The sequence below is a fragment of the Mirounga leonina genome, unplaced genomic scaffold (assembly GCF_011800145.1).
Source record: "Mirounga leonina isolate KUSES-001 unplaced genomic scaffold, KU_Mleo_1.0 Mir_115, whole genome shotgun sequence".
In the NCBI taxonomy this organism is placed as follows: domain Eukaryota; kingdom Metazoa; phylum Chordata; class Mammalia; order Carnivora; family Phocidae; genus Mirounga; species Mirounga leonina.
This window is the reverse complement of record NW_023270268.1, coordinates 95,904,465-95,931,176: the sequence shown is the minus strand read 5'-3', so window position 1 is coordinate 95,931,176 and position 26,712 is coordinate 95,904,465. Positions and strand designations below refer to the sequence as shown.

The 26,712-nt window shown below is 35.0% G+C and overlaps 1 protein-coding gene across 4 annotated transcripts in view; it reads right to left on the bottom strand.

Annotated features, from left to right (window-relative positions):
- The window catches only part of ZBTB20 (zinc finger and BTB domain containing 20), an 804,401-nt gene that overhangs the window by 573,702 nt on the left and 203,987 nt on the right, over nt 1-26,712 (bottom strand). For all 4 annotated transcript variants that reach the window (XM_035000119.1, XM_035000121.1, XM_035000136.1 and 1 more), the window contains exon 4: nt 24,103-24,148. The gene's annotated coding sequence lies outside the window, so the exon portion shown is untranslated. The remainder of the gene's footprint in view (nt 1-24,102; nt 24,149-26,712) is intronic.

The following is a 26,712-nucleotide window of genomic DNA, read 5'->3' as shown; positions in this document are numbered from 1 at the left end:
AACAATAATAAGCACTAAGTAATATCAAAAGCTGTTAGTCCCACAGCCCTTTGGTTACCTCCAAGACGAGTTTGGCGCGGCAATGTACTTTCACATTGAATTCTTTAACTCAAAAGTCAAGAAGGTAAATTAAAATGCTTTCAACCCATAGACCCATCATGATTTTCATATCCGTATCAGTTATCAAAATAATCGTTCTTGCCCATGTGTGCCTTCCTCAGTTTCAGTCCTGCATTATTTTACCCATATCAATAAAACTATTTGGAATCAAACAGGAATCAAGATGTATACTTCTTATATAGCTACAGAATTATCCTATGCATTGTCTCTGGGTGATAATGGGGTATATGAAAAGAACTGGACAGCCTTTCAGAAAAACCTGGCTCTGACATTTACTGTGCAAACTTGGCTAAGTCACTTAACTTCTCAGAACTTCAATTCCCTCACCTGTGAAATGGAAATAAATCAGGTCAGTTTTGAGGCCTCAAGGGTTGTTGTGATGACAGAATAAAACAGTAATTTAGGAAGGTACTTTGTAAACTATAAGGTACTACATATATGAGATACCCCATTCTAGGTCTCCAAACCTCTTATCCCCTAAATTTTATTTCCTACAGTGGACAACCTTAGACATTATGAATAATAATAAAATTTTGTATTTTTGATGCCTTGAAATGAAAAGGTTATAAAATTCTTTTGCATACTTTACCTTATTTCCTATTCAATAGCTGAATGTGATTAAAATTTTGACTTGGAGTTATAATTTAACTTTAGTCATTATTGTATCCATCATAGCCCTCACTTGTGTTTCCACAGAGGTTAAAATCAAGCTGTTGCTGGAAAGTCATAAGAGAATAGAATAAAATCTAGTATGTTTCTATTAACTGGGGACTGCAATGAGGAGAATTCTGCAACTCTGCTTTTTTCCACCCACCATAGCCAACCATCTGCTCCTGATGACCTTTAAGGCTTTCTTTAGTCCCACTTTTCTCCAGGAACCTATGTCAGACGCTCTTCAGTCTAAATTTCTCTTTTTTCTGTTACTCCCAGACAATTTTTTCTGTAACTTTACTGTGTACGGTTTGCTGTGTTTTAAGTTGGTGTATGTCTTATTCCTCCGGAAGACGAGGAGCTCCCAGAAAGAAACCACCATGCCTTTTCATCTTTGCCCCCCCAATAGCTGCCACAATGAGTGATGTACTTGGTGAGAACTTACACACTTGTTATGGTGGACTTGAGGAAACTGGACAGTAAAGTATGTTTTTCACTGTGCACTTACCATGTAACTGCTATATGCAAATCAGCAGTTGCTTCACTGTTTGCTGGGTACTGCAAAGGTATCTGACATACCCATGACCACTTTACTATTAAAATGTTTAATGTATGTCACATTACTTTTTCTTTATTTATTTACTCAATTATTCACTTAATCATTCAAAAATAAATGTGAGTGCCTAGTAAGTCCTAAGCATTGTGCTAAACATTCAATACAGCACTGATCAAGCTCAAAAGGAACTGTTGGTTCCTCTAAAGAAGTTTATAGTCCACATATCTCTTAAGGAGCCTACAGTAGCCTCTGTAAGGCCGGGGTGGAGTAGCATGGAAGGGGAACCTTAAAGAAGCCAAGATCATCAGTTGCAAGATACCCACCATGGAGCCATAAGCATCTCCATCTAAAGGAAAGGAACCCACATAAGCAGTCAGTGTTCCTGAGCCAATCATCCATTTTACAATTCATTTAATTCAAGAAAGAAAATGCTGCTGTGGAGATTATTCAAGTCCAAATGTTCCTGGTGAAGGTGCTTCCAGTAATTCTGGGAAAGAAGCCAACCTCCTAGTTTTATATGTAAATATTTAAAAAACACACACATATATATAAGCACAAAGGAAAGGTCAGGAAGGCGTAAGTCTTTTAAAAATCTATTTTAATAATTTTTTTCTATAACTGTCCACAAAAGTTTGGGCTTTTTTGTAGCCTTACATTTTCTTTTACACAATACACCTGCTTTTTTTTCCTAAACTAAATATTTCTTCCATCTAATGACTCTCTTTATTAGACAGCATCTAATTTGCATATATTTACATACAATTTAACTGCTAGCTTGTGAGAACAAAGAAATGGCTCTGTATTGTACTGAAGGACAATACTCAGTAAAGGAAGGTATAAAAACCAACCAGCTCAGTGACTGTGTAAGCTCTTTGTTTCAGATATACCAGGCTTTTTTTTTTTTTAACATAGCAGTTAAAAGGGGCAAAAATTATTTCATCAAACAATGAAAGATACAGCACTACTTTGTTTAACTGCCCATTTCCTCCCCAGCTTGGTTACTGTAATTCAGGGGTCCAAGTTCCCTGAATCTGCTACGATTTCCTTTATTAGATTTGATGGATTCAATCCCTTCACATATTTTTGTTTTGAGTCTTATTCCTAAAACAACCTGGGATTCCTCTGTGATAAAGCTCTGTTCCGATGCTAATTTGTGTTGCCACCCACCTTGTTCCACTAACAGACAGGGTAGATATGACACCCTGCTCTCCAGTGAAAAATGCATACCCTTACCCTTAGTAAGAATAGATTTTACTGAGACTTCTGGTCTTTATGTTGTGAACCAACTCTTCAAAAGAAATGGTTTCCAGCATCCACTGGGGAGTAGATGGGAAAGGAGGACCTGGACATATATATGCTGAAGGAGAAATAAAGAGTTGAATCTACTGTCTCTCCACTTTGCAACGCCACCCCTCTGTAAGTCTTCAAACCCAGAAGACTACTGGGAAATTTAAAAAAGAAAAGAAGAGAAAAAAAAGAAAAAGAACTGGAAACCAGGGGTCCTTGATCCTCATTTGAGAGTGAACTCCTATACTCTGTGACACAGGGTAAGTCACTATGACTCTTCAGGGTACCTCTCATCTTTGACGCATGGAGAGGGAGATTATAGAAAGCAATCTTGAAGAGTTTGTTCAGTGTTTTGTAAATATTAACTATTGAAAACACATAAAATAAGTAATAAAGCTGTGGTCACAACCAACGAAAATAAACACTAGAGGGATTCGAGTTTCTGAAATGCCATGTGTAAAATACCACAAAAAATGAAATATGGTATATAAAAACAATTCAAAATTATAACAAATGATACACATATAAGGCAAGGTACTAGGACAAACTAAAAAACATAAAGCCACATATGAATTGGCCCCACAGTCTCAATGGAAATATAATCCATAAGTGGATGCTGGAAGTAGTCATGGAAGATGCATTTTCTTAGAAATATATTTAATATCATTAGTTTGGCCTATTTTCTGTATCTGATAATGCAGATTTACAATTTTAATGACCAAAAGAGGTGTGAACTTGTCAGTGATAAGTGAAGAAATTCTACCACTCTGTGGGGCTGCAGAATGCCCACATAGTTTGGAACCTTCAGCAGCCAAACAGATTGCACAATCTCTACCAGCGATCTTGAAGCATGTCTGATTTTCCACCTGGTGAGAAGAAGCCTGAGTTAGAGACTTGTATTAATGCTGGAGTGCTGGCATAGACCAAGTCTGCCAACTTCCTAACCCATAAGCAATTCTGAATAATGATCCAAAATAGCACTTAAGAGAAATGATTAGACACTATCCTTTTAAACTGTCCTTTTAACAGATGAACAGGTGATGTTGGGTACTGACTATATTCTAGTCCCTATAATGAGAAGAAAGGAAGGTATTGATGATCCTCTGAAAACCATGGCTTAGCTCTAAAAACATCCTTAAATTCCAGCGAAACTGACACTGACCCCCGTGCCCCTTCCTCGATGACAGACTGAAGCAATCACCTCGTGAGGGATTGGTCAGTAAGTTTTACATGAAAGTTCTGTTTCTAAGGCTCGTTAGATCTCTCTTGTGGATATAAATTTGAGGTTGTACTTATTTTTCATGTCATAGAATATTATCTGTTGGTACCCAGCATCAGACCTATTTTCTACACTTTAATAGATTCAATTCTGCCTTGTTTGTTTGTAAAGCATCTCTTAATACTTACTCAGCCAACATCACCTGTGCTGGAGGTGGTTAAGATCCACCTCCCCAAAGCATGTTACCACGGTGACAAAGTAGTGACCTAATTTGCACACACCTGCTGGGTTAATTGGGCCAAAATGAAAGATGATATATATGCTCAAAATCCAAAACTGATTTTTTTCCTCAAAATTAAATATTTGATTTTTTTAAATTAGCAGTTTCTAAAGCTAAGTAACATACTCCAGGTGTGCATTTGCCAGTTAATATACCCTGAATGTTTCATGACACTTGAGGAGCAAAATATATTGAGTGATGAATACAAATCTTTTATGTATTTTCTGTGTGCAATGATTAGTATGAGTAAGTGGTCTCAATCACTGAATATATGGGGTGTGCCTGAAGGGTCAGGCCATTGCCTCAAAGCAAATAAGGACATTTCAACTGTGCCAAGTTAACAGAGTCTGAGCTGTTCCTGAAAATGCAAGTTCATTTTGGAGCTGCTCTCTGTAGCCTGTGGCAGCCTGCAACATCTCCTAGACAAAAATGTCACTTAACTCTGCTTGACCTCTTCCTACCTCTTTGTACTCATCCTTCTCAGACCACTGATAGCTTTTCTTTGGGCCATATAAAGTTACAGATCAAGAACTGATGGAGATATGAGCAGGCACTTGCAGAGACTGCTGGCGAAGCCACAGCAACATGTAAGTGTGTTATAGCTAAATGCATCAAAAACTTGAAAGTCGCATATATCTGTGACTCAACTATTGTGCTTATAGTAATTTATCCTAAGGACATAATCAGGGATGTTCATAAAAATGTGTACACAATGATACTCATCATATGTTATTTCTAATAGAGAAAAATTGGAAACAACTTATATATCCAAGAATAAGAGATTGGCTAACTTATTATAACACATCCATTGTGTAGAATACTATATGATCAATAAAAAATCATGCCACAGAAAATATTATTTATTAACACAAACAAGTGTTCACAATATATTGCTAGTTGAAAAATCAGAATCCACAATCATGCAGAGTATAGTCCTATGTTTTTGCATGTACACATACATACACACATTAGAATGTTAATAATGATCTTTTTCTAACTGGGAATAGTAATATCAAGGGTGATATTATTGTCTTTTCTCTGATTTTTTTGTGTTTTCCAAATAGTTTTGGAAATTATTAAAGTAATTATTAATAATAATATAATAAAAGTAATCATTGAAAAATGAACACTCTGTTAAAAGGGTGGGAAAAGTTAAATTACATTTCCTGATTCCTCTCCCTCACTTAGATTTCACATCTCTCCTGTCCTCACCTCTCTCCTTGTCAATTCGGTCATGAATATAATAAATGTTAAATGGAATAATTTTCTTTTATTGCTAAATATTCCACTTTCCTAGCTGAATGGATCCTTTACTTATTTACAAACTTTACAAAAATGTCAGCCATGAGAGCCGATGTAGTCTCCAAGCTGCTTCTTGAACTTAGAAAACCAAACAAAGTAACTGCCCTTCTGTAATGAGGATGACTTAAAGTGAACTTTTCAAGGTACAAATATGTCTATTTATCACCTGGCTATTCCATCCTGCTTAAATTACAACATTCACATTTTGATTTTATTTGTACAGTTATAAGGTCTTACTGATAAGTAAGTGCTTCTCTTAAGTAAAATTAACATTACCATATGAACTGGAATTGCTGTTAAAAGTATCTCGCTAGGGGTTTGATTTATTCTATGATGCTTTCACTGATTTAATCATTGCTTAGATTACCAAAATACAATAATTTATTCTCATAAGTAAAAAAGTTTCTTGGGATTTTCCTATGTCATAAACAAGAGACATCAGTGATTGATAAATAAAAGAAAAATATGCCAATTTTGACATTTCAGTTCTTATTCTAACACTTTTTTTTTTTTTTTTGGACTTAGTGCTTTGTGCTTCCTAAAAAGTTCATGGAACAAAAAAGTGATTCTTTTATTTCAAATGATGAAATAAAAAGTTTATATTCATACCCCAAAATAATGTTAATAAATATTTTTTAAATATACGGTATATAAAAATAATTTTTTGATGAATTAAAGATGGAGATTTTAAAAGAAACTAAATCACCAATGTACTAGAAAAATACATGGATCATTTTTTGATGAGTTTTCTATACCTCAAAGGAAATGACTGATAAACACAGTCACATAAAAAGTCTATAGTAAAGTCAAAAAGCAAATTAAAAACTAAAAAATATTTCAAACATCTCTTACAGAAAGTGTTACTTTCTGTTAATATACAAAGAGGTTATACATATCAATAGAAGATTAAAAAGAACCTCTATAGAAAAAGTGAAAAATATTTAATAGCCAATTCACAGAAAAAGAAATATAAATGGCTAGGAAAATGTTTAAATGTTTTTTAATCTAACTCATAATTTAAAAATGCAAATCAAAATAATGATAGAATATCATTTTCACTTTTCAGATCAGAAAAAAATGTTAAAACTCAGTTTTGGTCAGGCTGTGGGAAAGCAGGAATTCTCATACACTGTTGTTAGAAGTATATTTTAGAATAATGTTTATGAGGGAAAATTTTTAATAGCTATAAACATTTTAATTATACAAATATTCTAGGAAATTATATTATGTATACTAAAATGAGTACAAAATATATTTAGAAGGTTGTTTATTGCAACATTTTTTGAATAGAAAAGAAATTGGAAATAACCAAATGTCCATAAATTAGGCAGTGGTTAAATACATTTTGTTATATCTATAAAATGGAAATATTAGGCAGCTATTAAAAGATGATATAGCATAATACACTATAGTATAAATACCATAAAATCTCTGAGATATGGGATTAAGAAAACAAAACACAAAGAAAACTTGAAGGGTATGATTCGCTCTTCATTTTTATTTTGTTTCTCCCTCTCGGTTTTTAAAATGGAGGTATATTGGTAAATTTCTGTACACAAATATACTTGGAACTGTTTATCTCTGGTAATAGCACTATAAGTTGAAGAAATACTTTTCATTTTATATCCTTGAGTACCATTTTATTTTCAAAATTTTTTTACCATGTGCATGCATTTTTAAGATAAAAACAGCAAAAACAATTGTTCAGTGTAGTGATAAATGGCGAAAGTACTCTAAAAGGAAGTAGAGTACCCCATCACTGGATCTCTCACTCTGTATTTGGCTCCACCTATTCATTGTTTCCCTTTCCTCCTCTGTAAAATAACTGAATTACAGTAGAAAGATAGTATGTAAATTATCTTATAATTCTACAGGTTATACTTTTATGTCTTAAGAATCGAGTACAGAATAGTGGAAAAATAGGTTTGAGATTTCAGTCTCTACTTTGAGCATCTATGGCTACTACAATTAACAAATGTATTGGTACTTTGTAGACAGACTGTCGTCATGTCTTTATGATGACAGAGAACAATGTATAATGCTGAAAATTTTGACAAGCTGAATAAACTAAATATACTCACTATACAAGTAGTGTGCTTCTGGGTCTCAACAGGTCTCAAGGTGTTGAAACATGCCAAACAAGACTGATCAGAAATGTATTTCTTATATACTTTACTGCCAACTACTAACCTTGGCCCAGGTGTTTAGTTGAATTTATCCTTGATCTATGCTCTCAAATACACAACTTGAGTAGAACAAAATGTCAAAATGGTTTATAATTTCAGGTATATATTGCCATATGTGCTTTTTAAAAGTTTGTGATATTCTATAACATTATAGTGCACTCTCACAAGTTATAAGAAGTGTTCTGTATCTTTTTAATTTGTGGTATTTGAAGCTTCAGTATGATAATGATCTTCTTCCATTGTGATTTAATATTCTTGTCATTTGGATCATTGTTTTTAAAAGCAAAACCTCTCAAAAATAAACACAAAACCTCTCAGTCATGGTTTGGATGACAAATAATATGCTCACTTAAGTTACAGGGTGGAGGGGCGCCTGGGTGGCTCAGTCATTAAGCATCTGCCTTTGGCTCAGGTCATGATTCCAGGGTCCTGGGATCGAGCCCCGCATCGGGCTCCCTGCTCCTCGGGAAGCCTGCTTCTCCCTCTCCCACCCCCCCTGCTTGTTTCCCTCTCTCACTATGTCTCTCTCTGTCAAATAAATAAATAAAATATTTAAAAAAAAAAGTTACACAGTGGAAATTTTGCACTGTGTTTTCTCTGAGAAAGTAGTTCTTTCTTCCATTCCTGGTTTCCATGACTGTGATAAGAACAGAACCATGATTCAATGGTAAAACTGATAACAATGTTGTGTTATTAATCACATCAATAGTTTGGTATATAAATTGGAATGAAGGTAAAGCCTATCAAAAATTATATTGAGATTTTTTTTTAGTTTTTCTAGTGAAAAAAATTAAGCCCTCTCATCTAAAAACTTAATGATTTCTGAAAATGTTATTTGCCTCCATTTTTCAAATGCCCACAGTAAAGGTCTACTTCCTTGTGCATTTTTTCATATAGTATCAGCCTGGGTCATGGTAATGCTGTCATCTGTTATAGCAGCAAGCAATGGGAAAATAATAGTGCCGTGAGTGCAATGTTGATTACACACATTAAACTCAGGAAAATTCAATCAAATCTCATCAATTTCAATAATTTACCATCACACGTCCTTGTCTAGTTAGAGATAAACAATTTAATTTTGAATGAAGCATTTGGAGAAATTTCTACTTCAGAATGAAAGTAAAGATGAACAGATTTCCTATGCTCACATATGGAAAGTTAACTACATATTCCTAAAAAGTTCTGTGCTTAATCTTGGCCTGCTATGAAACTAATACTTAAAAAAAAAATTAAATCTAAAGATACTCAATTCGACCTTCCATTTTCATTTACAGCCTGGATACACGATAGAAGAGGAAAAGGGTGATATTACTCCTGGAAAAAAGTATTTGCTAAAGGAGAAATGATAGTTCAAGAATTCCTGTAGCTCCTCTACCAATCCCTGGCACCTGAGCCGGCAATGGAATCGACAAGGACAGCTAAGAGTAGCAATGAATCTAATCCCTCTGTGGCCAAACTAACTTTGGCTTTCACAAACAACGTTTGTTTAATTTTAGGGAGATATAGTTGACCATCCTTAGTCCATTTCTGAATGCTTATTATGGCTTGCTATCAGGATAAAGAAGAGCATCAACTGGTTGTCCCTGAAGCAGACCTCCTAATTGTATAATTAGGTAGCTAACAGTGAGGGCATGCATCCCCTTGCCCCTCTGCTCTAATACATATACACCTTGGGACCACAATCCTGAGCAACCTGTAAGAATATAGAGATCAAATTTAGATTAATTTAGTTCTGGTATTATTTCCTCAGAAAGCCCACCCATGACCACTTCCCACCCCCAGCCATTCCCTATCCTGTTTCATTGTTGTTGTACTTCTTGAATAGCACACACCACTTTCTAAGTATTCTTATTTATGTATTTGTGAATTTGTTTATGGTCTCCTCCCATACACACACACACTACCACCCCACTGCCATTTTAACTTCATGGGGTACAGGATCAGGGTCTTCTTGTTCAGAGCTCTATCTCTGGTGCCTAGAACTAGGTTTGACTTTCTCTGTGGTGTTAGAGTGATCCATACCAGAGAGAAATCTGCAATTTAGCAGAAGGAGACTTTCTTCTCTTTGGTTCTTAGAGAAACAGGAACAACACAAACTAGATGAATTAATTCAATTAATGTATTTTGGGTGCTAATCACAGTTTTGTAAATCACAATCACATTTTCACATTTATCTGTATCACTATTTCAGAGATTATTTGATTTTCATTTTCATTTCTATTTAATCATTTTTCTGGTAAGGAAGTCTAATACTTATTTCTAAATTTTTCTATCCCATGAGCATACTATTATGTGCACCATAATTATGTGCACCAGAACAGAAGTGTACTATAAGAGCTACAACTTAAAAGAATTGTCCAATAGACAAGACTAGTCATAATTCATATAATTATGAATTTGTATTTCATATAATTCATATAATCACTCTACTGATAGATATATTTTTAAAATTCAAGTTGTTGGTTTATTGAGTATTCTTAAAGAAAACACACCTGTAATATCCCATAATTATGAGGTGGAAAGGACCAACAAATCCTTCCAATTCTATTCCAATTCTTTTAGGAATGGCTCTATTTTGCTCCTTCTGTCAACCCTTACCTTAATAGTAGTCTACTCTTTATGGGAAACAAAAAACACTTTCAACAACTTGAGAATCAACTTGGAAGAAGTACAAAAAATGGAGGTGTTTCAGTTGGTCAGAGCAGAGCTTAAATTCTATCTCGGTCACTAACTGGCTACATAAAGTTTGAAATTGACCTTTCTGAGCTGATCCTGCTTTTTCAATCTGGTCCTGGATACTCGTGACTTCCAGTTATTGCTTAATGGATGTGTATTTCTATAGATAGCCAGATTCATAATTCTCTAATAAAGACCTTGCCTATGATAAATATAGAGAGATAAGTTTAGCTATCTCATGGTTTCAACAGCTAAAATCTAGCACAATGTCTTTGTCACTCTACAACACTAAATTTCAGGTGCATACTTGGCTTACAGAATCTGGAGACCATTATGAAAAAATTTTCTGTAACTAATGATTTAGTTTATAAGTAAAGTTATTTTTAAGTTCTATGTACTTCATGAGATATTTGGTACTTCAGCACACATGGCTTCACAAAAAAGCTGAAGGATACGAAAGTCAGTTTTGAATTTTGCACTGACTATAACCCTGTTAAATAGCTATTCTGTGCCTCAAGTTTAGCATTTATAATAAAGAGAAGTTTCAGTAGTTTAAAAGAATATGTAAGAGAATGACTCATGATTCAATTAAATCCATAAAAAATACTAAAGTGCTAAGGTAACAAGTATTCTATAAATGCTGAACAGATAAACTGTGTCAACTACAGAGGGGAGAAAGGATTAATATGTGAATTTGTAAATAAGCCTTCCATAGATATTTACTATAGAAAAATAAAGTTACTCTCTCTAGTAGGTTGAACAGTGTCCCTCACAATTTCATGTCTACCTGGGTCCTCAGAATATGATATTACTAAGAAATGAGGCCTTTGCAGATGTAACTTGTTAAGCCCCTTGAGATGAAATCATCTTGGATTTAAGGTGAGCCCTAAATCCAATGACTGATGTCCTTATAAGAAAAGGAGAAAACAGAGAGGCATAGACAGAGGAAATGGCCATGTAAAGGTGGAGGCAGAGTTTGAGGTTATACTGCCAAAAGCTAAGGGACCCCTGGGGCCACCAGAAACTCTAAGAGGCAAGAAAGAATCTTACCTAGAGCCTTCTGGGATTGTGGCCATTCTGGACCTTGCTTTTGGACTTCTGATCTCTAGAACTATGAGAGAATAAATTTGTTTTAAGCCACCCAGTTTGTGGCAATTTGTCATAGCCGTCCTAAGAAACTAATACATTCTCTCTGTATTCCAATAAAGTGGAAGCTGATACAGCAGTTTCATAAGTGTAAATAGTGATGTCAAAGTCTCGAACTGATAGGAACATACAAGTATAAGGAAAGAACAAAGAGAAAAATTAGTGGGAGTTTGCAATGATGGTTGCTAGTAGTAGTAAGTCAACTTTAAAAGGAATATACTGCCCTCTATTTGGAGTTGTTCCCTCTTAAATCCTATAGATAGATGTTATCCTAAAGTAATGTAACTTCTTCTAATCCCATACTTTCAAGAAAGTCAGACTGGTCTAAACAGATATTGGTCATTTTTTTAAGAAAATGATGAGATTTTAAATACATAAATAAATATTAAAAAAGAAAATTATGACATTTATTTTTTTTAGAATCCCAATTGAAATACTGACATGAATAAATAATAAATATTTTATGATGGTACATGATCAGTAGCAAAGGTATTCTTAAAATCACTTAAGTGAACATAATTTAAGAGTGCAGGGCTTGAACTCACGACCCTAAAATCAAGACCTGAGCTGAGATCAAGAGTCAACTGCTTAACCTACTAAGCCACCCAGGTGCCCCAAGAAAACATAATTTAAATAAGCCAACAAATTAAAAATTATTTCTGTTGTTGAAGAACTGGATTCATAAAGTAAATAAACTCATTTTTGATTAATGGGAATTTAGGTATGACATTTTGATTAATGAAAATTTAGGTATGACAAATACACAGGGGAAAAAAATAAATATTCTTTTGGCCTAGGGTATATCTTACCCTGACACTGGCAAAGATACTAGTAAGTATGCATTGCTTTGCTTGAGGCATCAGACCAGCATGATTAAAAATTGTTTGTCTCCTAATACCCAAAATTAACCATTTTTAAAGTAATACTGAACTCAGCTATCTAATTTGCTATATAAATTTAAGACATTATGAAAGCAACATTTTCAGGTAATTTTCAGTTCACCTATTTTTTCTGTATACAGCATTATGTTTCTATACTTACTTAAATCTCAAAATTCAAAATACCCTAATTCACTTATATATATATTTTTATTTTATTATGTTGTGTTAATCATTAGTTTTTGATGTAGTGTTCCATGATTCATTGTTTGCGTATAACACCCAGTGCTCCATTCAATATGTGCCCTCTTTAATACCCATCACCAGGCTAACCCATCCCCCAACCCTCTCCCCTCTAGAACCCTCAGTTTGTTTCTCAGAGTCCATGGTCTCTCATGGTTCGTCTCCCCTTCCAATTCCACCCCCCTTCATTTTTCCCTTCCTACTATCTTCTTTTTTTTAACATATAATGTATTATTTGTTTCAGAGGTACAGGTCTGTGATTCAACAGTCTTACACAATTCACGGCGCTCAACATAGCACATAACCTCCCCAATGTCCATCACCCAGCCACCCCATCCCTCCCAGCCCCCATCACTTATATTTTTTATTTTTAAAAAGTTATGACCTATAGTATAATTCTATTTTGATCTTCTTAACAAAAATTGAGAATAGCAAATAGTGTGAAAGGTTCAAATACTTTAAATATATTTTGAGAGATAAAAGATCTATTCATATATTTTACCCCAAATACACAGAAATGCATATATTTAAAAAATTAGAAATTATTTTCAAAAATTCCCTTAAAGACCCTCAAAATCATAAGGATGGTACATGTAGATATCCATCATTAAATGTTATATGTTCAAAGGAGGAAATAATGAAGGAATATCCTTCTAGGAAAGCGCAAACATCAATTACTGTTTTTCTCTTTTTTTAACCTGAGAAATGTGCAGTAACTGACTATTAGTAAAGGAAATTGTTTCTGTAGTTAATACATTTTAGTTAGCCAAACTTCTAATCAATCTTAGAGTCACCAAATATTCAAAAGGTGTAAATAAATGGTTCTAATAACTCAGAGATGAGTCTATTTATACTCGAACTGTTTTTAGAGACATTGGTCTCCTAACAGTTTATAAGCTCAGCAAGATATAGATAATTAAGGTATTTATACAATCGGGTAGAAAGTGAATACAGTTATGTCAATAGCTAGAACAATTTCCATTGAATGAATGAATAAATAAATAATAAATAAATCAAATCAATCAATCAATCAATCAATCAAACACAAAAAACCAATGTTTAAAATGGGTCAATATAAAAAATTTTATAATTAAATATATAAAAAAATTAAAAATAAAACAGATCTACATAAAAGTTACTTTACATATATAAATTATTAATAGCAAATAATTATATTTCAAAAGAAAGAGAACTGGTATTGAGGATCAAATGATTCAACAATAAATATTAGTAAGGAGTACGTTATGGAGTGTTTATTGAATTCTTGCTTCTTTTTTAGGTATGCTCAATTCATAGTGCATAATAAAACTATGAGATAGAGCAAATAATAAAAATGGTAGGGAAAGAAGGATCTATACAGTAACCATGCTAAACACTTTAGGACATGGTTTCAGGGTATAATTATAATAATGAGGATAAAGGAAAAGAAAGAAGAGCAGGAGGAAGGGCAGAAGAGGAAGGAGAAGGGCTAACTATTTTTAAAGTACTTCGGTATACTGTCATCTCTAATATACAGATGAGCAAACTGAGCCTAAAAGTACATGAGGGCCTGACCAATATCTCACAGCCAACAAGGTGTAGTGCAGAAACTTAAATCCAGATCTTCTATTTCTTTTTTTAAAATATTTTATTTATTTAGAGTACGTGCTTGTCAGTGGGGGAGGAACAGAGGAGGTGGGAGAGAGATGGGAAAAGAATCTCAAGCAGACTCTGCACTGAGTTTAGAGCCCAACCCGGGCTTGATCCCATGACCCCAAGATCAAGACCTGAGCTGAAACCTTGAGTAGAACTCTCAACCAACTGAGCCACCCAGATGCCCCCCACATCTCCCCCAAGATCTTCTATTTCTAAACCTCATATTCCTTCCACTATAATGTATTGTCTCTTTGTTCCCTGAAATGAGAAATATGTAGCAAAATTCTTAAATCCTTTGGTTAAAATAAAAATCTCACTCAAAAATAAAAAATTTAAAAATTTAAATCTCCCAAATTACTGTTGGGAGTACCACAGTATTTATAAAAATAAAAATCAGGTTTTAAAAAGTTGTTGTTATATAAATTTATAGAGAGCAAAGTCCTCTTTGAGTCACCCTCAATTTTAAATATAGGGTATTGGCAGTGAGAAGGTGCTCCCCAAACCATTAGTGAATTATATACTATGAAGGGAAAAAATAAGAACCTATAGAAATGTAGGAAAGCATAGTTCAGATAGGGGGAGTCAATGAAGTTCTCCCCAAGAAGGTATTTTATAATAAATAATAATATAACACTTCATGGAATTTGTAGTATAGCAGAGAAGAAAAATGTTCAACTAATAATTACATAACCACTTATATATTTATAACTGAGGACTAGTCATTATCCTTGATAATCCACACAATTCCATACTTAATTCATTTGTTTATATGACTCCTCAGCCTGAAAATGATCTCCTTTCACCTTTCAAATGTCTTCTGTCCTATGTTTCATGTTATTTCAAGCCTAGTTCAAGTCCCATTTCTTACTTGCAGCTCACTGAGCACTCTATCTCCATGGAATATCTTTAGTACTTAATGACTTATTCAGCAATAGCAAATGGGTTTCATTTTACATCCAACTTCCATCAATTGGTAATGGTTGTCTAAAGTTTTGTCTTCAGGAAGAGTCTTTGATCAAGTTCTGGTTTAGTAGCAGAGAGAACCATGATGGACTGGTGATGTCCTTCATGGGCACTGAAGGGGAGTAGGACATCAGGTCCAAGGCATTCATTTGATAGGAGTGCTGATATTTTCACTTTTACAGCATTCATTTGACACCAAATCCAGGGTCTACAGCATGCATTTAATACTGAGAGTGGCTTTTTTATTTTTATTTTATTTTATTTGTATTTATTTATATCACACCTCTTCAAGAATACCATAAGATTCCTACAGTCAAGGACCATATATAACTCTTTATGTTCATAGCGTCTAGGCATGTCTTGCAAAGTAGGCAGCTGCTGACGATAATGAAATGACTTTTTTTGGAATTCACTCTTATTACTATTATTCATAAACTCAGTTTGTCTCGGCTTCTCTCAAAAGATTATCAATGCTGAAACCATGTCAGAAAGAACTCTGTAACATAAACTATAAACTTTAAGAAATACACTTTGTCATCTCCAGGTTCAAATGAAACATTAGGAAATTGGTAATATTTGAAGGTTAAATATATGTCTACTAAATAATTTAGTGGGAGAAGAGAAGATAAAGTAAATACACATTTTTAAGTGGATTTAAATTGTTTTTAAAAATTCCAAATCTGTGTCTTTTAAAATATATTTTATATATTTAGTATGTCCTAGAATTTTTATCCTTTTTTAGTAGACTGCATCTTCCTGCACATAATAAGTGTTGAAGAAATCCATATCGATTAGTTTAGAGTTACATTAGAGAAATAGTTCCATTTTACATTCCCCCCCTGCTAAGCAAATGTATTTATCATATTCCATAACAGCTCACAGTTTGTTATACATTAACTGCTCATTCTCTGTGCCAGTAAGACTGTGCTGGAACAGCAAATGAATTTGGTGCGTTCATTTAAATGATTCTGCAAACCACAGGCTACCCAGTTGTCTAATGATAAGAGAGCCCCAAAGCCACCTGATCTCCATTATACTGCCTTATGTTTTTGGACTAGCATGGTCAGTACTGTCAGGATCCCAATACCGAGAAGAGTGAGAAGGAAAAGTAGACCTCAGACATAATGATGAAAGGGGGCTTTATTAATTCAGGCACCAATGATGATGTGGCTAGATTGGAAGGAGAATGAAATATAGGGTCTGAAGTGTTTTATCTGCTCCAAGACCAGTGCTGGTTTTGGCACTTCTCACTTCTAGTGAGTTGCAAAAAAAACCAAGCAGGTGCTAGCAATCTGAGAGACCACATGCCAGCTACAGCTGCTTCAAACTGATTCAATTACATCTGCCTGAATAGTCCCAGGACATCAAACCAGTTGAAGAGATCCATAGGTTGCAAGGATGCCTAGTCTGTCCTGAGACAACCACCTGCAAATCTCCAGGTTTGGATATGAATGATCATTCTATCCCCGGGCATAAGAAAAAAGACGGGGCAGGGGGGGATGGGGAATGCGATTTTAATTCACTTTAAAATTAAAAATTGGTTGGAGCCAGCACAAAAGGCCTCTTGTAATTTTCATGTTTAAAATCTGACAGTAGCTGAGGTCTTAAGGATACCTTGCAACAGCCTGATTTTGTGAGAACATTTCCCAAATCATTGGGTACAGCACATTTACAGAACATGCTCTTGGGATCCGGACTTCGCTCCAAACCTTGTTTGTACAAAAAGGGGCCAAGCAGCTGGGAAATTCTGGAGTGGAGTGTGTCCTCATTAGTTCCCATCTGCCACCAGAACTCAGCTCATGGCAAGTTTGGCTAAGTCCTGGTGTACTCAGGTCCAAATGTGGGTCAGTTTTAATTACACTATACAGAATTCAGTGTGCAGTTTTTAAATCCTTATTATACAGCACAGAGGAATGGGCAGCTCTCCAGCTAATCAATTTTTTAAAAGTACATATATAAAATTTTTAAACCAGGGTAGACAGACAGTGGGTGGAAAAAAAATCTTATAAATGAGTACAAGGGTTACTTAAGAGAATTATTAGTGAAATTGGGTCATGAGCAAGTTCTGTTTTAAAACTTCAAAGTCAGAAACAAACTGTTCCATTGGTAAGATAGGAAACTTAAATAAGGTACACAATGCCCCCTTGCTCTTTAGTTTGAATAAGTAACAAGGCTGCAGCCAGTTTACAGTAAACACCTACAGGGGCACTAGCTTTCACGGAAGCAGATATACTTCCTATTCTGTCATTCTTCACACCTTGTCCCTTTCAATGTTTATCACTCATGGCAGGGACTGTAGAAAAGGAAAAAAAAATCATAAACTACCTGTTAAGAGTGAAAAACAAAGGAGCGCCTCGGTGGCTCAGTCGGTTAAGCGGCTGCCTTCAGCTCAGGTCATGATCCCAGGGTCCTGGGATCGAGCCCCACATCGGGCTCCCTGCTCAGCAGAGAGCCTGCTTCTCCCTCTCCCTCTGCCTGCTGCTCTGCCTACTTGTGCTCTCTCTCTCTGTGTCAAATAAATAAATAAAATCTTTAAAAAAATTTTTTTAAAAAGTGAAAAACAAAGATGAGGGAAAGAGAGAGAAAGGAGAGCAGAGTGCACATGTGCTGAGTTGCAGACCCTGGGCATGACTTGGCTCTCAGCACCATCCACACCAACTGGGGCCAGAATCAACCCATGCAATCTATGTTCAGAATCCATCCTGTCCAAAAGCTTCATCAGGTGCAGGAGAGCTAAAACACTAAGCCTTCAAAGACAACGATCAGCAAAAAATCCAGGAGTGAAGATATAGGCAGTCAATGCTGGGCATTTAACAACAGCACAATGCACCATTTTTGATGGATAAAATGTCCTTTGGCACAAGCCCTAATGATGACCCCCCCGCCCAAAAAAAGAACCTTGAATGAATGCTTGAAGTATTTTGGAGGCTTTTGACCGAGTTGTTATAAAGCTCATCCATCAAAAATGCAGTATGGAATTCTATGGGTTCAAATATTAGCAATTCAACATGTACTAGCTGTGTGATCTTGGACATATTCCTTCTTCTCTCTGAGTTTAAGTTTTCTCACCTGTAAAATGGGGAATAACATCCACCTAATAGAACGTTGTAAGGATTATCAATAATACAGATAAAACATCTGGAATACAAAAGTCACTCAATAAATGTTAACTATTAACCTAACTGTTATGAGTTAAGTTGAGCCCTCCCCTCAAAAAAAAAAAAATGTTCGAGTCCTAACCAAAGTAAAATGGGTCCCACAAAATGGGACCTTATTTGGAGATAGGGTTTTTACAGAAGTAATCAAGTTAAAATAAGATAATTAGAGAGGGCCCTAATCCAATATGACTAGTGTCCTTATAAAAAAGGGAAATTTGGACACACAGATAAGCATGAAGAGATGAGAATGTGAAAAGACACAGAGAGAAGACAGCCATCTCTAAGTGTATGAGAGAGAAGCCTGGAACAGATCCTTCCCTCCCAGCCCTCAGAAGGAACTGGCCCTGTCAAAACACTGATATTGAACTTCTGGACTGTGAGAACCAAATTTCTCTTGTTTAAGCTGCCTAGTTTGTGATGCAGCCTAGCAAACTAATAGCCAACTAATTAAAAATTTCATTAATCATCAATGTTTACCTTGACTCATCATGGTCAAAGCTGTACACCTGACATCAGGCAAGACAACTTTATGAACTCTGCTGAGTAATAGTCTATTCCATATATTATCTAGTGCTTTTTCCTTCTTTTCTGATTGTTGTTCAGATACTGCTACAACATAAACAGGATGGCAGGAAAAAACTGGTTTACTATAATTAAGATCACCTAGTTTTTATTAAAGATAATTAAGGGAAAATCATACACACAAATTCATAATCCACTTTCCTACTATTGAGGGAGTTTGCATAGGAGAGTATCAGGACATTTTACCACACCAATGCCTTTCTCATGAAGGGAATCAAGAAAAAAAGACTTATACAGCCATTTACTCATTGCCAACTATGCACCCCAAATCTGAGGCTGCTTAGATTGTGACAACCTTCCCAACAGAACCACCTAGTTCACTAGGATGCATAAGAGTATATGGTTTAATTGGGTAGGATGTGTTCTTCATTGTTTGCAAGAGATTGGTTTTAAGGATATCTGACTTTCAAAAGAGGGGTGATAGTTGTCTGGGAGTTGTATCAAAGCCCTTCCATTGAAAGGTACATTTCCATAATCACAGACAGTGAAGTGGATGTAATTATCCTCATCTTAAGTTTTTCTTTAAATAGCCCCAGCCTTCTACAGACATACAGCATGTGGACTTAGAAATAGTGAGTCTAGGGGTGCCTGGGTAACTCAGTTGGTTAAGAGACCTAATCTTCATTTCAGCTCAAGTCATGATCTCATAGGTGGTGAGATCAAGCCCCATGTTGGGCTCTGCGGTCAGGGGTAGTCTGCCTGGGATTCTCACCCTCTACCCCTCCCCTTAACTTGTGCCTGCTCTCTCTCTCTCTCTCTCTCTCTCTGTCTCAAATAAATAAATAAATAAATAAATAAAATCTTTAAAAGAAAAAAAAGGGGGGGGGAATTAGTATGTAGGGAATACAGGGGTGCCTGGGTGGCTCAGTCATTAGGCGTCTGCCTTCAGCTCAGGTCATGATCCCAGGGTTTGGGGATCGAGCCCCGCATTGGGCTCCCTGCTCTGCGGGAAGCCTGCTTCTCCCTCTCCCACTCCCCCTGCTTGTGTTCCCTCTCTCTGTGTGTCTCTCTGTCAGAAAATAAATAAAATCTTTAAAATAAAAATATGTAGGGAATACTAATGAATGTTGTACACCAAATAAAGCATTTTGTATACCTAATCTACTTTAATCCTCACATCTATCATTTAAAAAATAGGTGCTCTTATCACCACATTTTAGACAAAAATGAGGTTTAGTAAGGTTAGGCAACCTTGGTCAGGTCACATAGCTACTGCAGTGCAAAACTGGGATTTCAATGCAGGCCATTTGGACTCCAAAGCTCCTAAATTCAAACTCAGGCAAGAGATTTACAGTCCAGATATCCTAAAAGGTATTTGCAATTCAGACTCCTTTAAAGCATCTGAAGTCACATAGATAGTAGATGTCTTGCTAAATCTGACTCAGTTTATTCTCCTTAAGAAGAAATCAGTTATTTACAAACACAAACTTCAATCAACTTAGATAAAATTAATCCCATTATAAGAATATCTGAAGGTCTTTTAGATTCAGTACAGTAATAGCTTTTTTATGATTAGTATTCCCGCAACTTGACATAGTCCATTTAATTCTTGGAGATAAGCAATCAACTCTCAAATCTCTAATAGGAAGGTATTCTACATGAGGTATCACACTAGACCAAGAATCAAGAGCTCCAGGTTCAAATTCTGCATCTCTCACCTACTAGACTGTATAACACTGACAAGTGCATGAACTTTTCTGAGCTTATTTCCTCACCATGGATACAACAATGATGTTAGATAGATGACCATTAAGGTCCCTTCAAGTTCTAACACTGTATGACATTTAGAATCTCTTCTAAAGTATAAGAAGCAGAGCTACCATTGGACAAAACCTCTAAGACAATCTATGTGACAATGCCCAGGCCAGGATCTCTGCTCTCAGGCAATGAGATGGTCTTTTTTCGGCATCTAAGTTATAGCAGTGGTGGTAGTAATAGAAATAATAGTAGTATAGCTAAGACTTATTGAGCAACACCAAACTAAGAATTTTACATGTACTGTCTGATATTTAACTTGACACAACAATAGATGAGGTAGACATTATTATTTTTTCAATTTTCCAAAGAAGTAACAAAGGAACAGAAAGATTAGGTAAGTTGATTGGGTCTATACTCATAATAAGTGGTGAAACCAAAAAGAGTTCTACTGACATATCTTTGTTTCCTGTACTACTCTGTGTGTTCTCTGAGGACAGGAACTTTGCTTTATTCATTTAGCTTAACACTGTGTCTGGCAAATAGTAGGCCCCCATTTACTGTGTAGAATAAAAAGAAAATAGGAAGGGAGGGTGGAGGGGAAGAAAGGGGAAAAAGAAAGTATATTTAGACATGCTATGTTCTTAATAAATGTTAATTTCCTTCCTTTATTTCTTTAACCCTGAAGTCACAGAAAAATCTACAATTATGCCCAGGCATCCTGGGGCTTGGCAATTTCTCCTTCCTGGGGATTCTATACTATACTTTTTGGTACAAGTCAGTGAAGCGGCTACTGTTATCTGGTTTAGTATTCTAGCCAACTGATGTTCTTGCCTCATCTCTTAATTTCTAATGTTGAGACTAACAGAGGAATGTAGTTTATTCTACTACACTAAGGTTCTGGGGAAAAAAGAATGCCCTTGATACTAGCCTCTCACCCACTGGTATAAAATAAGGTGAAAGAAAAACTGTTCCCAGAAGAAAGGTAATTCCAGGCCTAAAGGTACCCATGAATAACATTAACTAGTGGTATCAAATTTGAGAACCCTAAACAAAATGTTTTGATGCACTAGACACTGGCCCATTCTGCAGCCCCTCTGCCATTGTCATGCGATTGCCCCCTGTAGCACAAAATGGATCTCTAGAGGGGCCTATCCAAAGCAGGTCTTAACTACCCTATTTTGACCTTACCTCTACTTGGCTTCATCTCTACTTATTTACAGTTAGAATTTAGTGAATAAAAGAAACCATAATTATAAACATGTATACAGTAAACACAGGGCCCATAGCAAAAACAGTTAGAGATCTTATCTGACACGAAGAAAGTTAACATACATTTCATTTTTGTGTTTTCAGTGAGGTAGAGATTGGGAAAGACGGGCAGGTGGGTGATAGAAAGATGGAGAGGGAGAGATGGAGAGAAAGTGATTGCTCAGGAAACCAATGGCATTGATCATATTAACACAGAAGATTTGTTTATTCCTATGCTGCAAGGTATTTCTAAAGTGAGAAGGAACTTAGTCATTGAATATCTCAGCATTGTGTGAAAAATGGGCATAAAGACTTTTCTCATAGTCAGCAAAAATAAATATAAAGCATATTGCAAATAGTGTTATGTAAATCCTTGATTATAATGAGGATCAATTCTTACATATTCATTTCTCATTTTAAGGACAGAATTTATCAGTAGTCTCATCTCTGTCTAATCAGCAGTATGAGAACTAAAAGAAGTCCAAACACCCCTCCAGAATATATAACAAGTAACAAATTTCTAAGACTTTCTATTCCTCTATTTCTAATACAACTCCAGACATGTTTTATTCATATATGCATTCATTCAACATTTACTGACCACCTACTCTGTATAAAGCATTGTATTAAAAGGCTGTGGATAGTCCTCTACTTATCTCAGTACCTGTGTTTCCTACTCCCAAAGAGGTTAAGTTCATATTACAGTGATTAAAAAACAAAACAAAAAAAACAGCTTAAATGGAACAATAAAAAGAAAAGATACACCAGCTCTAAGATTTTTGTTACCAAATACTAATGGCAACTTCTTAGCCTTTTATTAATATAGCATTGTTAAGGAAAATAATGCAAGTTATTTGAGTAAGTTTTCAATATCAGGAATTTGGGACTACCAAATACATTATTTACTTAAATACTTTTTATATTAAGTTGCCACTTTTTATATTGCACTTAAAGAACTTGATCTAATTAGTATAAGCTATAGTCTCTAATAGCTTGTCTACACTAAAAATGTAAATATTTATCAGAAAATAGGTAGAGCTATTAATATCTAAAACATCAACACTTAGGAAAAAATACCAGGTGACAAGGATTTGGCAAAAGTAAAGGTTAATATTCCAGCCTTAAAATCCACATCCGGATTTTAGACCCTTTTCTAGGACTACCATTAAGGAAGTTTTACTTTTTTTTCCTCTCTCACTTCCACCCAACTGCAACAGACACATGCACAAATCAAGAAATCATCTTACAATATACACTTAAATGTTCTGAATATGCCCCATGTGTCCACTAATAGCCAAATGCTTTCAAATCTGTTCAGCTAAATGGATCAATAACTACATCCAGTCTCACATAGTGGGGTTGCCAACATGGTGAAACTGAGCCAAACACAAAATGTCTCTACCAGGACAAAAATTATTATTCACCCAGTAATCTAGAGAGATCTACTTTCCCCGGGTATCCTTTAGAGAAGTTAACATGCACATTATCTAGGGCAGTCAACAGCTATTAAAAAAAAAAAATAGTTGAGGCTCAGGATGAAGGATTTAGAGAAAATAGTGAGTTTTATAATAAACCAGGTAATAGTTCAAGGTCTACATCAAATAAGAATCTTCCAAACTCAGAGTACACAAAATACGTAACAGCTAGAGCAAACTGCTAACAAGCTTCTCTGTGCGCTCACTCATATGACACAGCTGTAAGAAACAATTGAGCAGGTGCAACCAAGCTTTTGAGAATTCCTGCCTGTTGCCCAGGAACCACAACACTGCACGGTTGAGATTTTAAACAGGTGCAAACATTTTTTTTTCCATTCCTCTAGCGCTTGAGACAGTGCAGCAGACCAATATATCTGCAACCACTCCTTACCTAAAACCACCACAGAAAATAAACTCCAAAGTGACAAAAAAGAAAGTTTGAAAATAAAACAATAATGTCAAAAACAGTGGTTTTGCAATAGTCTCTGACCCCATATCAGCAGTCGCTTTAATAATACAGTTCCATAAAACACTCTCTAATCTCTTCACCAGATGAATGCTTTGTAATTAAAATTATTCTGCCTCATCAAATCTTAGAAATGTTTATTTGATTCTTACAATAGAGTGAAATGCAAGGTATGTATAAAATGCACTCTCCTTTGAAGCTGTCAATATTTATAAGTACTCAAAAATTAACATTTTCACATTATGAAATCTGTAAGCAATTTTAATACACAAAACTAGTAACTTGTCAGTTAATACACAGATTTACATAACTATAGGTAATTCATATACATACCTGTGCAGCTATGGGGCACAGACAGACATGCAATTTATCAGGCACTCTGCAATGCAAAACAAATATATCATATAAGTAAAAATTAATTTTCTAAGTGGAGCCAGTATTTATGCTGAGGCAGTTTCTGCAGAGAAGTAGAAAAGACTGCAGTCCTTAAAGAGGTGAATAATTTTATATCTATATTTTCCCCAGCGGATATTTCAGACCACCCCAAATTCATATGTGTGGATCAACACACATAAAGAGTCCCTTAGCAGTGTTATCAAAAACAAGTACCAGCAAGGGACTAAGACTCACCATGGCCCCTAAAATGAAAACGGTTTCACTGGAGGATGAAGCAAACACTTAAAAATGATTTTTTTTTTTTTTTTTGGTATTCTTCCAAAACTATTGCCTTCCTAAAACAAATATGACTGCTACTCTCTAAAACGAAACCACTCAGATTCATCTGCACTCAGTTTGGATAGAACACTGGTGAGGAAGAAAGGTGCTTTTGTAGAGCAGTCCACAAACGTGCATAAATAAATAAATAAAAGTAAACTTTGAACGTTCATTAACTTTAGGTTACAACAGCAAACAGAAATGAGATTGTTTCGCTACAAGAGGGAACGCTAAAGTCACACCAGATATAATGCCTCAACCTGGCACACTTCGAGAAAACTGCCAGTGAAGTTGGTATCAATACAGAAGACAACATAAATCCAGCTCAAAGTAGGCAGAGTTTACAATTAGACCTGAAACATATTTGTGTGTAGGTGGAAACTGCATTGCAACATGTGGTCTCTGGACTACTTGGACCCTTAAAAATATTCCATAATTCTTTCTGAAAGCAAACTGAAGTGTTTAATTTATACACTTCTAAGCATAGTTAATGAAGGTAACATATTAAAGTCAGTAGGTCTACACACTTGCTTAAAAGTGTGTAGAGGAAGTAATTTTCTTTTTTTATGGTGATTCAGTGAAACACCATCTTCATACACTTCTGACAGGACTGAATTGCTAAAAAATTTCTGGGAAACTATTGGGTAATATGTATCAAGAACTTAAAGTTCAAAATTTTTACTCAGTAACTTTAGTTCTAGGAATCTATCTTATATGACTGAAAAGCATAAATCTACAAAAGAAAAATGTTTATGACAGCAAAAAACTAAAAGCAAACTAAATGACCAACAGTGGAAAAAGTAAATAAAGTAATTACTTTAGCACATCCATGTAAAGGAATGTTTTGCAACAATCCAAAAGGTAACTTGTGGTACTATAATGTTATATAAACATATAGGGTACCAACTGCATGGACATAATGAAATTGTGTAGAGGAGGAAAAAACAGAAAGAACATACAAAAATATTAAGAATGATTATATCTTAGGTAGATACAGATAATTTTAATTTTTGCTTTTTACTTTTGCATATAGTCCCTATAATAAATATTACTTTTATAATAGGAAAAGATATTAGCTGGCAGGGTAGGAATAAAAGAAAAAAGTTATAGAGTGCCATATGGAAATCATAAATCTAACCTTCCTAAGTGAAATAAATTAATTCAGTCACACATAAAATCCACTAAGCATACCTACAGTGAGAAACTCATCTTCCCTGCTTCCTCAGAGGGGTACATCCAGGGTCTCTTTCATCCCACTGCTTCAGAATCTACACCAGTAATTCAATGACACATTTTTAATAATCTTAAACTTCTTTAATTATGCAGAGTGAAATGATGGCAAGAACAATTTAGACTGCAAATCTGTTCAACCTATTACAGACTAATTTATTCACTAAGTCAACAATATTTAGTGAGCATCTAGTACATGCAAAGTGTTGTATTTGGCATTATTATATGCTAAAAGATAAAACAGAACATATCTTACCCTCATAGAGCTAACTATTTAAAAGTGCTAGAGGGCGCCTGGGTGGCTCAGTTGGTTAAGCGACTGCCTTCGGCTCAGGTCATGATCCTGGAGTCCCGGGATCGAGTCCTGCATCGGGCTCCCTGCTCAGCAGGGAGTCTGCTTCTCCCTCTCCCGCTCCCCCCTCTTGTGCTCTTTCTCTCTCTCACTCTCTCTCTCAAATAAATAAATAAAATCTAAAAAAAAATAAAAATAAAAAAAATAAAAGTGCTAGAAAACGTACTGAATGGAGCACTGGGTATTATACGCAAACAATGAATCATGGAACACTATATCAAAAACTAATGATGTAATGTATGGTGATTAACATAACATAATAAAATAAAATAAAATTTAAAAAGTGCTAAAAAATATGCTCATATATCTTTCTATTAATTTTGCTGGAAACCCAAAACTGTTCTTAATAAATAAAGTCTTAAAAACAAAAAACCAAAACAAGAAATATGTACATACAGTTCATATAGAGATATAAACACAATACAGTTTAAGGTATTTGTGACAGATATGGTACATTTTAAAACAAGAAAACACACATCAAGCTTATTCTTTCATACTATTGCACAAAAACTGATATTCAGGTACCATTCAAGAAAGAGTCATGAGTACATGAGTGTATATCACTTATAAAATGCCTAATAAATTCCTTTAAGTATTTAATTTTGTTTCTTATATGATCTACTATTTGTTAATAGAGAATTATATAT